The 16,433-nt window shown below is 42.6% G+C and overlaps 1 pseudogene and 2 gene segments (V, D, J or C); 1 reads left to right on the top strand and 2 right to left on the bottom strand.

The window, feature by feature from the left end:
• LOC103888259 overlaps positions 1 to 16,433 on the bottom strand; it is a 641,220-nt gene that overhangs the window by 331,639 nt on the left and 293,148 nt on the right.
• LOC101024006 overlaps positions 1 to 16,433 on the bottom strand; it is a 644,330-nt gene that overhangs the window by 350,667 nt on the left and 277,230 nt on the right.
• LOC116270708 lies at positions 3,885 to 5,115 on the top strand (annotated as a pseudogene).

Below are 16,433 nucleotides of genomic sequence, written 5' to 3'. Positions count from 1 at the left end.
AGGAAAGGAAATTATTTGACTCAAAGTGAAGATTGAGTCTCCTGTACAAGCAGGTGGTTGACACCTGTGTTCTCATCTCTTTCATACCAGCGCCTCTCCCTGGGTTCACACCAATGTCATAGGGATGGAGATGGGGCTTCCTGCACCAGGTCACTCCACAGCCCCTGTAACCTGAAGGGGTGCAGACCAGCACTGTTCATTCACAATATGTTGTGAGCCTCATGGGAAACCGAATGTCTAGTCATCGCATTAGAAATACAAAGAGAAGAAGAAAATGAGTTAAATAATATACTTTATTTACCTAGCATATCAAAAATAGTATCACTTTCATATGTAATCTAAGTACAATTATTTAGGAGACATTTTCTATACCTTGCATGGCTACTGTTACTATGTTCTGAAGAATCTGCGGAGATTGTGTGGCTGATGGAGATGTGAATGGGTTTCCTGTTGACAAGTGTGGGCTGTGGTGGCTTTTTAAGTGTCAGCTTTGATAGGCTGAAGGAGGGGTGGAAAGAATGATTTTTTTGCCCAGGGTGTGGAGGGTGGAGGTGGGCAGTGTCCATCCTGCAGCTCACCCTGTGGGTGCATCTGTGGTCCCTGCATGGGGTAAGATGTCCCGGGTTTCCCTGCAGGGGGATCTGACTCCAACTCTCCCTCAGAACCCAGAGCACCTGGTGACTCAGGCTCCCTTTTCATTCCATACAAATGCAAGAAACACTCAGATCTCATTGGGCATGTGGATACTCACAATGCTAATTTAGGAATAAATGGGTGCTTTCCAGTGTACAGTGGCCTCCTGAGGTCCTGCATGGCCCATGTTGGGGATGGTTGGTGATCTTAATTTGGGTTCCCTGGAAGCAGACTCTGAGATGGGGAACTGCATGCACAGAGGATGTGAAAGGAGGTGAGGGAGGCAACACCGGGCAGGAGACCCCGACCCTCATTGAGGCCTCAGTCTTTCCCACAGGGAGCTGTGGAGCTAGGAGGAATTTCAGGTCCTCCTATATTGAGGCAGAGTCTTGAGATCTTGGCCTCAGGCAGTCATGAAACCTAACCTCACTGAGGAAGAGCATAAACCTGGAGGAGGCAATTTTCTGCTCTGAGTGGCACTTCCCAGTGAAGGCACATCTCTCAGCTGCCACAGGCTCCCAAAAGTGCTGGGTGGGTGAGAACAGAAAAAAGAATCTGGGCAGATCCCACAGTGTCCAGTCCACTGGATTTTCTGTAGAGAATGACATGAGCCTGAGCTGGGCAGTTCTGGGGACTGATCCAGGATATTCAGGCCAAGGACTGGCTTGTCATGACCTGTGGAAATCCAGAGACCAGCTGAGGGATGTCCACCTCGGTCTGATGATTCAACCAGACCCCATTTCCCTAAGTCACAGCTGAGTCCCCAAACCCCAATACATCCTGGTCAGCTAAGTTCTAAATCCACTCTTGATGCCCCCTCTTCAAAGTCTGCCTGGAGGGCTGGAGGAACTCAGATCCGAGGGTCTCAGATCCACGTGAATGGGGCCGGCCCTGCTCATGAATTTGTCCACAGTCTTCCTGGCTGGAGGAAATTTCCCATCCTGGTCATTTCCTCTAAATGATGGATTGTGTCATTAGGACACTTGTCACCTACTTCAGTGAGAATAGTTGAGTCATTTAAGGAACCCCTCACCCATGTGGAGTCATCAGGACATCTAGTCTCATTTCACCCATGGTGTTGATACTTCTAGTCCGTCCCCATCCCCACAGTACACCAGCCATTGCCATCCTCAGCTCTGCCATTGTTTATTTATTTTCCCATCAATATTTTATGTAAAATGGTAAAAAGCACCAGGGTTCTCTATCTAGTGTGGTTTTCTGGTGACTTTTACAAGTTTACATGAAATATTGATGGGAAATCCAACTGTAAGCCCCATGGTTTCTGTGAGAATCCCAGGGACACAGTCTTTGCACAGGGTGTGGTCTCGGTAGGGTGGTGGTCCCTGATCCCTGCAATGAGATATATCCTGTCACTGAGCCAAAGACCACCTGGTGGCCAGAGCTGTGGCCTGAGGCAGGTGAGAATTCCCTCCCCTGTGGAGACCATCTCCTCAAGGAGGCTGGGGATGTCCCATCCAGGAACCAGGGTCCTGAGTGGGCCACCCCACCCACCTGAGACTCCCTGAGCACAGGAGCCGCCCCCTGAGTCAGAGTATGCCTGGAACTGGAAGGAAAGGCAGAGGGAGAAGGGACGGGGGAGCCTGTGGAAGTGCCCAGGACTGAGGACTCAGCTTCTCAGAATGTTGCTGAACAGAGAGGGACAAGACCCTGAGAGGGGCAGGAGGCTCAGGCAGCAATACTAGATGAAGGGCTCAGGCCCTGGAAACCCTTTTTCCTCACACTCTGCCCTCCTCCTAGAGCACCTTGACCTTGGGGCATCTCCCAGGGAATCCCAGCCCTTTAGGAGCTGCCCAGGCTGCCACCAGGGCCCAGGCACCTCCAGCTGCATTTCCTAGGTGAGGCCCTCACCGTTCCCCGTCTCCTGTCATTTGGGAGATGCCGCGTGAATGCAGCACTCAGGACGGGGTTACTGCAGCCCGAGGGGATAGGATGCACTTTACTGGGCTTCCAGACCCAGGACTGATCCTCAAACACCTGTTGAGCCTTCAGGGCAGGCCTCCCTATTAGATAGACTCCTCCTGGGCAGCCCCAGACTAACTTCTGGTTGCAGCTCTGCTGCCCCCTGCTGGTGAGGAAGATGGAACCCACGAGCTTCCCTCCTCCAGGTGACCACAAAACACCTGACACCTGGGAGACTGAAAACTATGGAGTCCAGCCTCAGTCTGTGCCATATGTGAACCCTTCTGGCTCAGCACAGAGAGGTGGCATATATGGTTGCAGGGAGGTGGGGCAGGTGCATTTCTGGTAACTGAGTCTCAGGTTGAAATGTTTTTCTCTGTTCCATGGTTTTTGATCACAGAATGAAGAGCGAAGGATAAACTGTAGCTCTTCTGTGAAAAACCTAAGTGCAGTGAAATGCGGTTCTACCCACATGTACTCCTGCTTCCCATGTATCCTGAACAGAAGACTGATTTTCCCACTCCAATAAGAACAGCTGCACTGTAACTGGAGCACCTGATGTTTCTGTCACTAAACCTCAGTTGTGTACTTGAACGATCATAACCGTCATTGTCATGGTATTTTTTCTATGGATCGTAAGAACAGGAAGATTAAGGTAGAAAATTATGACCATAAGTAGGTGGGACCTTTCCGTGTTCAACCCACAAACGAGAAACTCTATAGCATTCCCTACAACTGTGGTTTAATCAGCATGGTTTGATTTTTCCTTATAAACTTAAATATTTATCAAAAGTTAACATTTCAGTGATTAAAATTGATAGTTTTCTTCCATAAGATTTTGATCATTTTTACATATTTGATATAAAACTGTGCTTCTTATTGCTAGAAGGCCTTTTCTTCCCTGTAGGAATAATCAAAATGACTTTTAACCCACATTAGGCCCCTGTTGGATCGCAGGCCCCAGGTGGATTCCTAGGCCCCAGGTGCACATCAGGCGCAGGTGTACAAGCAGGCCCTGGGTGGACTTACCTGTGTACAGGTAAGGAGCTGACCTGGGGGGAGGGTGAGCAGCCAGCAGCCCAGGCGATTCCGAGTAGGTCTTATGGAAGGAAGGAGCCAAGGATACGGAACCTTAAAGAAGTGAGTTCACTTCCTTGGTGACAGACCTCATTGGAACTTAGAACTCTGGTAACCAGGCACCCACATCCTAGGGACAGCCCCGCAGCCTGCTCCCTTGGTGGGAGACGCTCAGGAGAGCATGATGTTCTCATGCTGCATCCCCACATCTTGAGGTTCGTGCTTCAAGAGGGCCCAGATCGAGAGCCTTTCCCATGATGCTGATGCAGGCTCATCCCTCACCCAGGTGCCCCTGGCTGAAGGTGCCCCCAAGTATCACAGGGCAGCCCAGAGCAAGCCCCACCCAGGCCAGGCTTCACCTGTGATCCCATTGGGGCCATATCTGGGCATTGTTCTTGTCCAACTGGAGCCTCTGCTCTTCCTCGAGGCACAAGCACACGGTGAGGTGGCCTATAGTCTCAGAGACTTTGCGGCGGGGGGCGGGGGGCGGGTGTTTTCCCTATAGACTCAGAGACTTGGCAGGGGTAGTGTTTTTGGAATGCAATTCCTTAAATTCAGCGCGGTTGATTCTGTGCGTGGAAATTCCATTGGAAAGTGACTGACATTGGTGACTCTTTCTTCTTTTTCAACTCCTGCTCAATGTACAGCAATACAGGACCTTCCAGCACCATCTGATGAGCCAGTGCCAGCACTAGGGGAAGAGCCCCCGTCAGGGACAGAACTGGAGCTAGTGGCAGCTTCAGAGCCCTCCTGCCCCTGCCCTGGTCTTGCCCAGCACTGGCCCATTAAGCAGCTGCTTGACCTTATGGCACCTGCTGTAGCTATAGGCCTCAGCTCTGGAGCTGAAAGTATGGCTGGAGCAAGAGGTAGAAGAGAGGAGGGGGCCAGCATGGCCCCAGCCAGGATCTCCCACGCTGCTGTCAGTCCTGGGCACAGTGGGAGACATGGAGGCATAGACCCGGGTATGTGGCCTGAGTTTCTCTGCCTCACTGGAGAGAGGCTTCTCTCATTTGGCAGAGCTGCAGCCCAGCAGCTGGAGCGCCTGCTGCTGCTGGGATTGTTTGCATGAGGCGCTGGAGGGCAGGAAAAGAAGCCTGCCAGGAGGGGTTCCAGCAGCTCCTCCTGCTCCCAGAAGCGGCTTCTTCCTCCAGGCATGACAGTCTGTGCTCAGCTGGGCATCTGTGATGTTTCCCCTTGAGGCGCTGCCCAGGACCCACTCTACTTGACAGGTGAGTACGGGTTAGGAGGCCAGGGGCATCTCCAAAGGGTATAGAAACTGAAGCTTCGAAACTCAGCACTTGTGCCCCAAAGTCACCATGCCATGCCGCCACTTGCCCAGAATTTATTCATAGTGTTAAATTAAAATTTCTACAATGACATTTGAATAAATTTTGACTTTTTGAAACTTCATGTCTTCTTTAACTCCCTGATGTTGTCAGATGGTGTTTTTGAGGTTATCCTGAAATCTCTGATAGTTGTGTCACTTTGCTGTGGTTGTTTATGCGATGGAATTACCATCTAATCAACTGTTATTGGAAACTTTTCAGGCACCGCTTTTAGGAGACCTTGACCTACTTTAGCTTGTTTTTACTCTCTGGTTTATTGTGGAAAGAGGGATCACATAGGTCCATTCCTGCAGCAGATCAATCGCCTCTTGCCATCAAAGATTTGGCATCAGTGATTCCAGAAATTATGTGTACAAGTTGTTATGTTGGTACTTTAGCCAATTTCTGGGTGCCAACATAGAATGTCATAGACTAGGTAGCAGGGAAACAAATTTATTTCTCATGGTTCTGGAGATGGTAAGAACCAAGGTCAAATGGTCAGCAAGTTTCATGTCTGTTGAGGGCTTGCTTCCCGGTTCATAGGCTGTCATCTTTATACCGTGTCATCACATGACCAAAGGGATGAGGGAGCTCTCAGCAGTCCCTTTGATAGGAACACTGTTCGGATTCATAGTCTCAGCTTTCATGACCTAATCACCTTCCAAGGCCCCACCTCCAAATCCCATCACATAGGGAATTAGATTTTAACACATGAATCTGAGGGGACCGTAAGATTTTGTCTATAGCATCAGGTCACCCCGAGTCCTTTGCACTCACAGGAAATCTCTAATCTTCTACAAGTATTTGCAGATCCTCTCTGGGTTTAGAGAAATCTTTAATTGCAGCTCTTGATTCAGCTGGGTCCAAGCTTAAATTCTACATTTGCCCGCATAACTTGTTCATGGGACAGAGGGAACTTTAGTGGCAACTGACCATTTGGAGCTTTAGGAGAATTGATGGAGGAGGGCTTGGATGTGGATGAAGACAAGTGGAGGAAGGAGAGGATGATCGTGCAGATGGAGAGAGAGCAGAAAGTGAAAGGGGAAAGGACCTCTGGATAACAAGAGGGCAACTCTGGTCATCTAGATAACTCTGGTCAACTAGAGGGCACGAAGGTTAATTTTCCTTGGATTCTAAACTCGGATCCCATATTACATCAGCATCACCTGAGGAGCACATTTTTCGATGCATATTCCTCAGTTCTGAACATTTTGATTTCATAAATCTGGAGTTATGCCAATTTATCTGTACTTATCATAATAATTTTGGATAATTCCAATGAAATTAGACAATAAAGCAGAGCTTGGCAACCGCTGGTTTGGGATGTATACCTGGAAGACATTTGATTATATAAAATAATCACAGAAAACTGAGGAGGAATCGTTTATTTAAAAATGCTTGCATATAATTCAACTCTTCCTGTGTGTGTAGTTTGACCATATATTTGGTCTCTACAATACCAAGATTGTAAATGTGCAGAAAGTCTTTTAAAAACCAAGTAGACAGAAGAAAGCAGTTGCAGAGAAAAGACAACTGACAATTGTCTGGTAAGAAGAGAACAGAAGAGAAGGGGAACGAAGTAGTATATTTTCGTACATTATTTGATGGCATCTAAATTATAAGCTCAAATGGTGTTTGTAAGAAAGTCAATAATACAAGTCGTCAGAGTGTAGAGAGTGTAATGCCAACACTGATTTGCTGGGATAGAGAAGCGTACTCTGTCTTGATGCGTAATGCTAACCAGGTTCAAAAGAAAAAGTCATTCTTTAAGAAGTATGAGTTGTATTGCTGCTGAATTAGTTTATCTCATGCCTAGTTCAAAATAAAAGGGCTATAAAGTGCTTAGGTTGAACATAAAGTCCTCTGCTATCAGTAACATCTTCAGGAGCCACATTAGAGGAGGGACAAGTGGCAATGCTGGAGTGGATGACTCTTTGTATTAAACCAAATAGTATGGTACATATTTTATTAAGAAATCTGTTAAAATGAAGTAAAACTCAGGTTCATGTTCTTAATAGGCACACTATTTGCTATGGCAGCAAGAACAAAAGGCCTATGTACCAGAAATGTACATTAATTACAAACATTTTCATATTAAAAAAACAATGTGAACATCTATATATGACAGTAACTCCTGTGCCCAAAATAGTTTTAACTGAGATTGAAATAATTTTCTACATAACATGCTATCACTGTATTCTGAGATGATACATTATTTGTGTATGGACACTATAAATATTAACTTATTTAAGTTATTCATTATTTATTCAAAAAATGATTCTGTGGGATCTACAAAATGTTGGTTATGGCACTGGATGTAGAAGTAAGACAAAATATCATTTTTTTAGTGTATGATTAAAAACAAAAATATATGTTAGGTAGAGGTTGTACTACTAAAAATAGGCAGAGACTGACTTGCTAATAAAACACTCAGGAAACCAAGTGTGATAATTTTTAATAATAATCACTATTTTAATACAAGTCTCTTGTTTTTTCTCATGGAAATACATTACGATGTGGAATTTCTGGTGTCTGGCATCTGAATGTTTAAGTATAGCAGGCGTGGTGAGTTTTCCAAAGCCATTTTACCAGCTTACTTACTCATTGGTAACTCAATAAGATATTACGTGGAACCACATCCTCTCCAGCAACCTCTAGTGTCAATCTTTGTAGAGTGTGTCCATTAAATGGGTGTGGGTTTTGCAGGTGATTATTCTGTTATTGTAAGATAATAGGATACACAGCTTTAAAAAGCGAGGCATGCAGAGGTGCATGTTTAGAGTGCGTCCTGACCCCGGAATTAAAACTAATCTGATTTGTGCCTCCACTGTTCAATAAAAAATTTCCTTAAGAATCCAGAGGGCCGGGCACGGTGGCTCAAGCCTGTAATCCCAGCACTTTGGGAGGCCAAGACGGGCGGATCACGAGGTCAGGAGATCGAGACCATCCTGGCTAACACGGTGAAACCCCGTCTCTACTAAAAAATACAAAAAACTAGCCGGGCAAGGTGGCGGGCGCCTATAGTCCCAGCTACTCGGGAGGCTGAGGCAGGAGAATGGCGTGAACCCGGGAGGCGGAGCTTGCTGTGAGCTGAGATCTGGCCACTGCACTCCAGCCTGGTGAAATCACTCCAATATGGTTTCCCACCTACTCACTGCAAGAAAATTGCTGTTATCAAAGCATAAACTGTATCCATGTTGTGAAATGATGAATTGAAGCATAATTCCTCAGCCTTTGTCTTAATTTATTTATCAGTAGCATTGAACGCAGTCGATCTCTCCCTCTTTTTTTCAAAACTTTCTTTGAGAGAATTCCAGAACACTTAACCTTTTCCTCTTGACATTTTTGATAATTACCCCTAGTACTTTTGGGCTGGTTTCTTCTCATCTTTACTACTTTTTGGGTATTAGATAACCACTAGACTCAGGATTTTCACTTAAGTTTCTTATCTTTGCTTTCTTACTAATTTTTGTGTCATACATTCCCTGATATTTTCTTTGATACCATAACACTAGACCACACCCAACACTGTCTGGCTTCTCCACTTGGATGTGGTTTAGGAATCTCAAAATTAATAAGTCCACATGGAGCCATTGACACTCCCCAAACTTTCTCTTCCCCATTCTGGTTAATGGCACTTCCCATTTTATAATTTCTCACCTCAATATTCTTGGTGTTCCCTTTTAATTCTTTGTCTCTGCAGCTCTCTCTGTGTCATTGTCTCTCTGTATCTGTCTGGTTCTCATTCTCTCTCTCTTTCTCTCTCTCTCTCTCTCTCTCTCTATCACACACACACACACGCATACACACAAACACACACACATTTTCAGATCTGACACGTATGAAAATTCTGCCAGCTTTACCTTTAAAGTGAAGTCATTCCAAATGGTATCTGCAAATTCACCTTCCCACCCTCACCACTTGGTGACTGTAGTACTTCCCTCACAAGACCAAAGCTCTACTGCAGAGATTTCTTGGGTAAATAAAGAGAACAATTACACATTCTTATTTCAGAGACCCTCAAAATACAGGCTAGCCATATTCTCTATGAATTCAAGCTTCTATCATCGCTCTATTTTTCAATCCCGACTCCACACAGCAAACACAGTATGCAGTTAGAATTCCAATCCATATCACAACACTCCTGTTTTAAAGTCCCTGATTAATTACTTCTTTTCTTCCACGTTAGGATTTAAGCTTAATGAAGCTGGGCAACTTTGTATATTTTACCACTGACCTGTCTTCAGAGCTGGAGGTCACTTGGTGTAAAGTAAATGATCAGTAAATATTTTCAAATAGCAGAATCAATTATAAATACTTTTACTTCTTTGAGTATACATTTAGACTTAAAAATCAAGAAAATAGATTCATCAAGATAGTTCTGTTTTGATATTGTTATCTCTTGAATAGATTAGCTTCTTAGTAAAATTTCAGTTTGGGAAGCTGTACGCATTCTCTAAATTTTAAAATAAAATGCAAGAAATTTAAATATCTGCTCCTTTTATTTAAAGGATAAAAAAAGACAAGTTTATCTTTTAAAATATGTTTTATATGTGCATACAATCTAAATGTATTTTTCTCTCTTAACCCCTGAATCCTTTTTAAAGGTATTCATGTCCTCATTTTTAAAAATCCACTTCAATGATAACATTTTAAAATATATTTGCAACTTCCTTAAGAATATCTTGGCATTCCATTGAACAGCTTGCCAAATAAGACATTAGATTAGCAGTACAATTTCCTCTTAATTCTTTAATTTGTTTCATCAAATTTATAAATTTCCTACTCTCAACTCATAATTTCATTCAAGTATAATACATCCTACTTGACCTTTGTGGGGTTTTCATATCATATATTTATTATTGAAAATGGTTTTGATATCTGAATCAGAATTTTGTAATTGTATTGCTGGTTAGACTGCTCTGTAAAATCTTTTATTGTTTTGATTCTGTTGTTTATTGATTACAGAGTGGCACTACTACTGTAAAGCTTGAAATATTTTCCTTCCTTCCTTCCTTCCATTTTCTTTCTTCCTTCCCCTTCCCTTCTTCCTTCCTTCCTTCCTTTCTTCCTTCCTTCCTTCCTTATATAAAGCTGTTCTCATATAATGAGAATTGAAGTGAAAAAAATAATACTAACCTCAATATAGAATGATTGGTTCATTATTTGATATACCTTGTGACTTTATAACATAAACAATTGTGTTATCATTCCATGAGGTTCATCATTTGTTACATTTAAAACCAGAATAATTTCAAATTTGATGTGAAATGTGTCCCTTAGGGAAATAAATTTCAAGGTACAACCCCCTACTATCTATATCTATATCTATATCTATATCTATATCTATATCTATATCATCTATATCTGTGTTAGGCCACAGATGCAAAGGCATTCTTCTAGGCCTTCTAAATTTTATTGGATCACACAAACATTGACACTATGGTGATAGACACAGAGAGATGTTAATATTATTCAGAAAACCATTTCATTTCTAGTGTGATGAATGACCGATTCAGGTGTTGGTGGTCTTAGGCATTATTTCCCAATAAGGTCCATATTTTTGCATGTGAAAAATAGTTACTAGAGGGAGAGAAAAGACAGAGCACTCTCATTGTTCCCAGAGAATCAGACTAGAGAAATATGAAGTCACCTACCTTCACCAGCATTTGTATTTTTTGTCTTTTCACTCATAGCCATTCCAGGTAGGGTGAGATTGTATCTCACAGGGGTTTTGATTTTCATTCACTTGCTGATTAGTGATGTTGAACATTTTTCTCATATGTTATTGACCATTTGTATGTCTTCTGTTGAGAAAAGTGTATTCAAATTCTTGGCCCACTTTTTAATGGTATTATTAATTTTTTATGCTAATGAGTTGTTTCAGTTTTTTAAAAATTTTTTTATACTGAATATTAGCTCTTTGTCTGGTGAGTAGTTTGCAAATATTTTCTGTTCTACACGTTTTCTTTACTTTATTGATTGTTTCCATTGCTTTTCAGAAGCTTTTTAGTTTAATAAAGTCCCATATCTCTATTATTTGTTGTTGACTTTGCTTTTGAAGTGTTGGCCATACCATTTTTATCTAGACCAACGTCCTAAAGAACTTGTTCTTCCCCTATGTTCTCTAAGTTTCCTTCTAGTAGTTTTACAGTTTGGGGTCTTATATTTGGGTCTTTAATCCACTTTTAGTTGATATTTTTATGCTGAGAGGGATAAGTGTCTAGTTTCCTTGTTCTGTACATAAGTATCCAGTTTTCTCAGCACCATTTATTGAAAATTGTGCCATTTTCTCAGTGGTTCTTGTCATCTTTGTTGAAAATCAGCTGGGTATAGATATTCAAATTTATTTCTGTGTTCTCTATTCTGTTATATTGGTCTCAGTGTCTGATCAAATGCCCATACCATCCTGTTTTGGTTACTATAGTTTGTAATGTGTTTTAATTCTAGTAGTGTGATATCTTCAGCTGTGTTCTTTTTGCTCAGTATTGCTTTGGCTATTCAGGGTCTTTTCTGGTTTCATACCAATTTTTTACAGATTTTTTTTATTTCTGTGAATAATGTCATTGGTATTTTGATAGGAATTGCATTGAGTTTGTAGATTACTTTGGGTAGTAAGTTTTCTCATTTAATATTTTCTAAATATAACTTCACTGACTCAGGCTTGTATTACTTCTAATAAGAAATCCACTATTATCTGAGGATGGTTAATGGGTCAAAAAACCTGTGAGAAATAATAAATAAGGCCACTATTTGACAGCACAACAGGATGACTATAGTTAATTACAAATTAATTGCACATTTAAAAAAGTGGAAAGAGTGTAATTAAATAGTTTATAACTCAAAGGATAAATACTTGAGTGAATGAATATCCTATTTTCCATAATGTGGTTATTTCACGTTGTGTGCCTGTACCAAAACATCTCAGGTACCCAATAAAATATACTCCTACTGTAGAGACACTAAAATTTAAAAAAAGTTAAAAACCAAGCCTTTTCTTGTCATTGTGTTGTTCACCCGTATCTGTCTCTCTCTCTGTGTGTCTTTGGGACGTGTTAACCTTTTTGAATAGTAGGTTTCTAGTTTTCACAAAATTTGGGTAATTTTGGTCCTTATTCTTTCAAATTGTATTTCTACCTTTTCTCTTCCTGGTCAATCTTATCTCCTTTAATGACTTTAATATACCAATTTAGGCAGTTGAAAATGTCCTAAAGCTCACTGATACTCTGTTTATGCTTTTGTGCTTCATCTTGAATAGCTGTCATTGCTATATCTTCAAGTTCACTCATCTATTCTTTACAGCATCTAATCTGCAATCAGTCTCATTCAGTGTATATTTTATTATGCCATATTATGGATTATTTATAAAAGTATAACTTGGGCCTCCCTTTATCTTTTTTATGTCTCTATTTAACATGTTTGTTCAATCCTGTATCCTCAGGAACAAGTAGAATAGAATAGAATGATGAGAATTGCTCTTTTTATACTTGTTTACAAGGTCTATCATGTGTGCAACTTAATTATCACCTTGGATTGATTCATTTTTCTGTTTGATATAGCACATATTTTCTTGTCATCTTGCAGGAAATATTGACGGGATGAAGACATTGTGCATTTTTCCTGTTGGATTTAGAATTATTTTACATTTCATTCTCTACTTTTGTCTTTTATGATTGAATTCAGTAAAGTTACATGAAAACTGCTTGGATTTTCTGTTTGCTTTTACACTTTCATAGTTGAGACCTGAACAGCCTTTTGTCTAGGGTCACATTTCCCCAGTACTGAGGCAAAGCTCTTCTGATGAGTCAACCTCGTGCCCTGTAACTCAGGCCCTTCCTCTGGGACTGGTGTGTGAGTGTGTGTGTGAGTGTGTGAGTGTGTGAGTGTGAAAGTACATGTGTGTGTGAGAGAGTGTTATGTGTGTGTTTGTGTGAGTATGTGTGTGAGAATGTGTGTGTGTGACAGTGTGTGCACACACATTCTGAGGCATGTTCCTTCAAGTGTCTTTGGGTGGTTCTTTTCTCTTTCATAGAGTTTCTTCACACAGAAGTGCTCATCAGTGCATGAATATTTGCAGACTTCAGAGTTCTCTCTTTGTGCAACTCTCTCCTCTTTGATACTTTTCCCATTAGACTGTTTTATTTGCTTTTTAAGTTTTGAGATCCTTGAATCCTACTCAGACAGGTAGGATTCCATGCAGTAGGGTTTCAGGATATACTCTCAGGAGAGAAGTGTGGGAGGTGTGACTGGGAATGTGTTACAATTGACTGCTCAGCTAGAAGGCATTTAAGGTCATCCTAAATTAAAGCACGGCTTTGGAATTAAGGCATCAGGCAGTCATTGCTCTTGAACCACATTCTGAAGGAGGGACATCTTTGTACGAAGCCGTTCTTTGCACTAAATGGCATTTTTCGGAGGGGAAAAGCTGTATGAAGCCAGGGATGCCAAGGCATGCCACAGTGCTCACTAGGAAAGACTTTCCTTTTCAGAACGTGAGATGCATGGAGCTGGGGCTTGAGGGTCTCAGTTAAACATGGGCAGTTCAGACCAATAATCCAGGGCATTTGGGCCACAGGGTGCAGGCATTGTGTTAGATCCAGTCACCACACAAGAGGAACTCCAGGGACCATGGCCACTCAACAGCTGTGTGCCTCCCTCTTATTGTCCTTCCACTTAGGTCATCTTGAGCCAGGACACCCTCAGTCCAAACAACAGCAGAACAGAGTGGTCCTTAGAGCCTCAAATCCTATACTGACCCAACTTCTGCAGAGCCTGCCTAGAGGGTTGCAGGAAGGGCAGCCTGGAGGTCTCAGATCCAGGTGAACTGGTCAGCTCTGTTCATGGCTTTGTTCACAATCCTGCTGGGGCTGGAGAGAGAGGGTGACACAGACAGTAAAGGGGTTTCTGTCTCACTTCCCCATCTGTCTGTGTCACTGTGGGATGGTTACCACTGTTATCCAGAATACAGTAATAGTCAGCCTCATCTTCCACCTGAGCCACAGTGATGGTCCAAGGGCTGTGTTTCCTGACCAGGAGCCAGAGAATCGGCCTGGGATCCCTGAGGGCCTATTGGTGTTACCATAGATAACCAGCACAGGGACCTGGCCTGGCTTCTGCTGGTTTCGAAAAGCATAATAGGTTTTGAGGCTGCCTTGAGATGTCCTGACTGTATGTCCCAAGGCCACCAGGCAATGCGACACAAGGTGTCAGGAAACCACGGAACCTGCAAGAGAGGACAGGAGGGGTGTCTGAGGATGAGGCTCTCATTTCCAGAGCCCCACCTCCGCTTTCTGGCTGCTGGGAGCTAAAGCTCGGGGCTAGGTCAATCCCTGGTTCTGTAGGGGCTGAGCACTGGGAGGCAGCACCTGTGCAGAGAGTGAGGAGGATGAGCAGGGGAGGGGTCCAGGCCATGGTGGAGATGACCCAGAGTTCTGCTTCTGAGCCCACAGCTGGGGAGGAACCTCCAGGTCTCTCTTATCATAGGAAGGGAATCTGTGGCTAGAAATTTACTTCCTTTATTCTTATGTCGCTATTAGGTGGCTCTAGTGAGCAGTGGATGCAAATCTGTTCTCCATTCCCTAAAACATTTGTCCTAGTTCTGTCTGGGCCCTGAGCCTGATGGCCTTCTCTGAGTAATTTCTCAAGATCAGAAGAAGGGCCAAAGTGTGTGTTTTAAAGATTCACCCAATACAAGCAGCCTCAAAAAAAGCAACAGTCTTTGCACTTGAGCATTACTAGGGCTTGGACTCATTAGGGTCTCAGACTAAATCTCACAGTGCCCCCTGGTGCCCACAGTGTGAATGCCATTTTCTGTACATCGCTAGATCACTCAGAAGGGCTAGTTATGAGCCCATAATTCATGCCAGATGCATTGGTGAGAGTTTTACAAGTGTTACCTCAAGAAGAATTTTATAATATGGAATAGGATGATGGGGAGCCTTATGCTCCAAACGTATCTTTATTAATGAATCAATATTAAGAGGTGAAATGTTTTTCCCAAGTCTGCCAGACGGTAGGGAGTGGAGTCAAGATTCCACCCAGGAGATGCACCTCAGAGCCCGACCTTCCAGGCCCTCCCTGCTCTGCCTCCTGCACCCTGCTCCATCTCCTCCTTCTCCCACATCCAAGGTCTTTGGGCTCCCTCCTGTTTTCATTTGCTAAAGTTCCCACAAGAAGATACAAAAGAGCTAGTGACCTAAATTGCAGAAAGATATTTTCTCACACTTCTGAAGCTTGAAAATCCACGATAAAGGTGTTGGTAGGTTTGGCTTCCCCTGAGGCCTCTCTCCTTGGCTTGCAGGTCGCTATCTCCTTGCTGTGTCCTCACATGGTCTTTCCTCTGCACACTCATCTCTGGTGTCTCATTTCTGTGTGTGCAAATATTTACTTTCTAGGATGACATCAGTTAGATTGGATAAGAATCCACCCTAATTTCTTCATTTTCACTTAATCACCTCTTTAAAGACGCTATATGCAATTTTGGTCACACACTGTGCATTACAGTTTCAGTGCATGAATTTTGAGGAACATAATTCAGCAAATGACCCCCCACCCAATGGACTCCAAAAAACTCACGTCTTTCTCCCTTGCAAAAATATTCACCTCATCCCAGTAGCCAAAATCCTAAACTAACTCAGCACCAACTCTAAGACCCAACTCTCATTTATATATCATCCAAATCAAGTGTGGGTGATTCCCCAGGATGATTCATCCTGAGGGTTTAAAGGAAAACAGCTTTGGGGGGGTTTCATCTCCAGTCTCCTGTTATCATCCGGGTTCCAGAAAAATAAACTTCTAGTTCATTAAGATTGAAATAGGTCAGGCGCGGTGTCTCATACCTGTAATCCCAGCCCTTTGGGAGGCCAAGGCAGGTGGATCACAAGGTCAAGAGATTGAGACTATCCTGGCCAACACGGTGAAATCCTGACTCTACCACAAATAAAAAAATTAGCTGGGTGTGGTGGCAAGTGCCTATAATCTCAACTACTCGGAAGGCTGAGGCAGGAGAATCACTTGAACCCGGGAGGTGGAGGTTGCAGTGAGCCGAGATTGTACCACTGCACTCCAGCTGGCAACAGAGCAAGACTTTGTCAAAAAAAAAAAAAAAAGAAAAGAAAAGAAAAGAAAGTGAAATTCACTGTACATTCCTAAAATAATTTAGAGGACATAATAATTTAAATGCCCATAAATTAAATTATATAATCAGTAGCCATGGGCTGTTCTGACAGCATTTGAAAAGTGTCGTAGTTGAGACGGAAAATATAACTCAAAAAAACCCAAAAATTGTATTGTTTTTAGAGCAGAATATGTCCGAGTTAACTAATATATATTGTAGACAGAAATAATATAGTCCAAAGAAAATTAAACACTTGTAAGCACATTAAATTACTAAATCCAATTTTAGCATTGAGCATCAACATTTTGGTGTGCAAATAAAGCAACCTCTCAATGGTTATATAAAAAGGCAGTTGTTGCCTA

Source organism: Papio anubis, chromosome 16, assembly GCF_008728515.1.
Source record: "Papio anubis isolate 15944 chromosome 16, Panubis1.0, whole genome shotgun sequence".
In the NCBI taxonomy this organism is placed as follows: Eukaryota; Metazoa; Chordata; class Mammalia; order Primates; family Cercopithecidae; genus Papio; species Papio anubis.
Note: the sequence above shows the minus strand (reverse complement) of the source record. Positions and strands in the feature narration are given on the sequence as shown.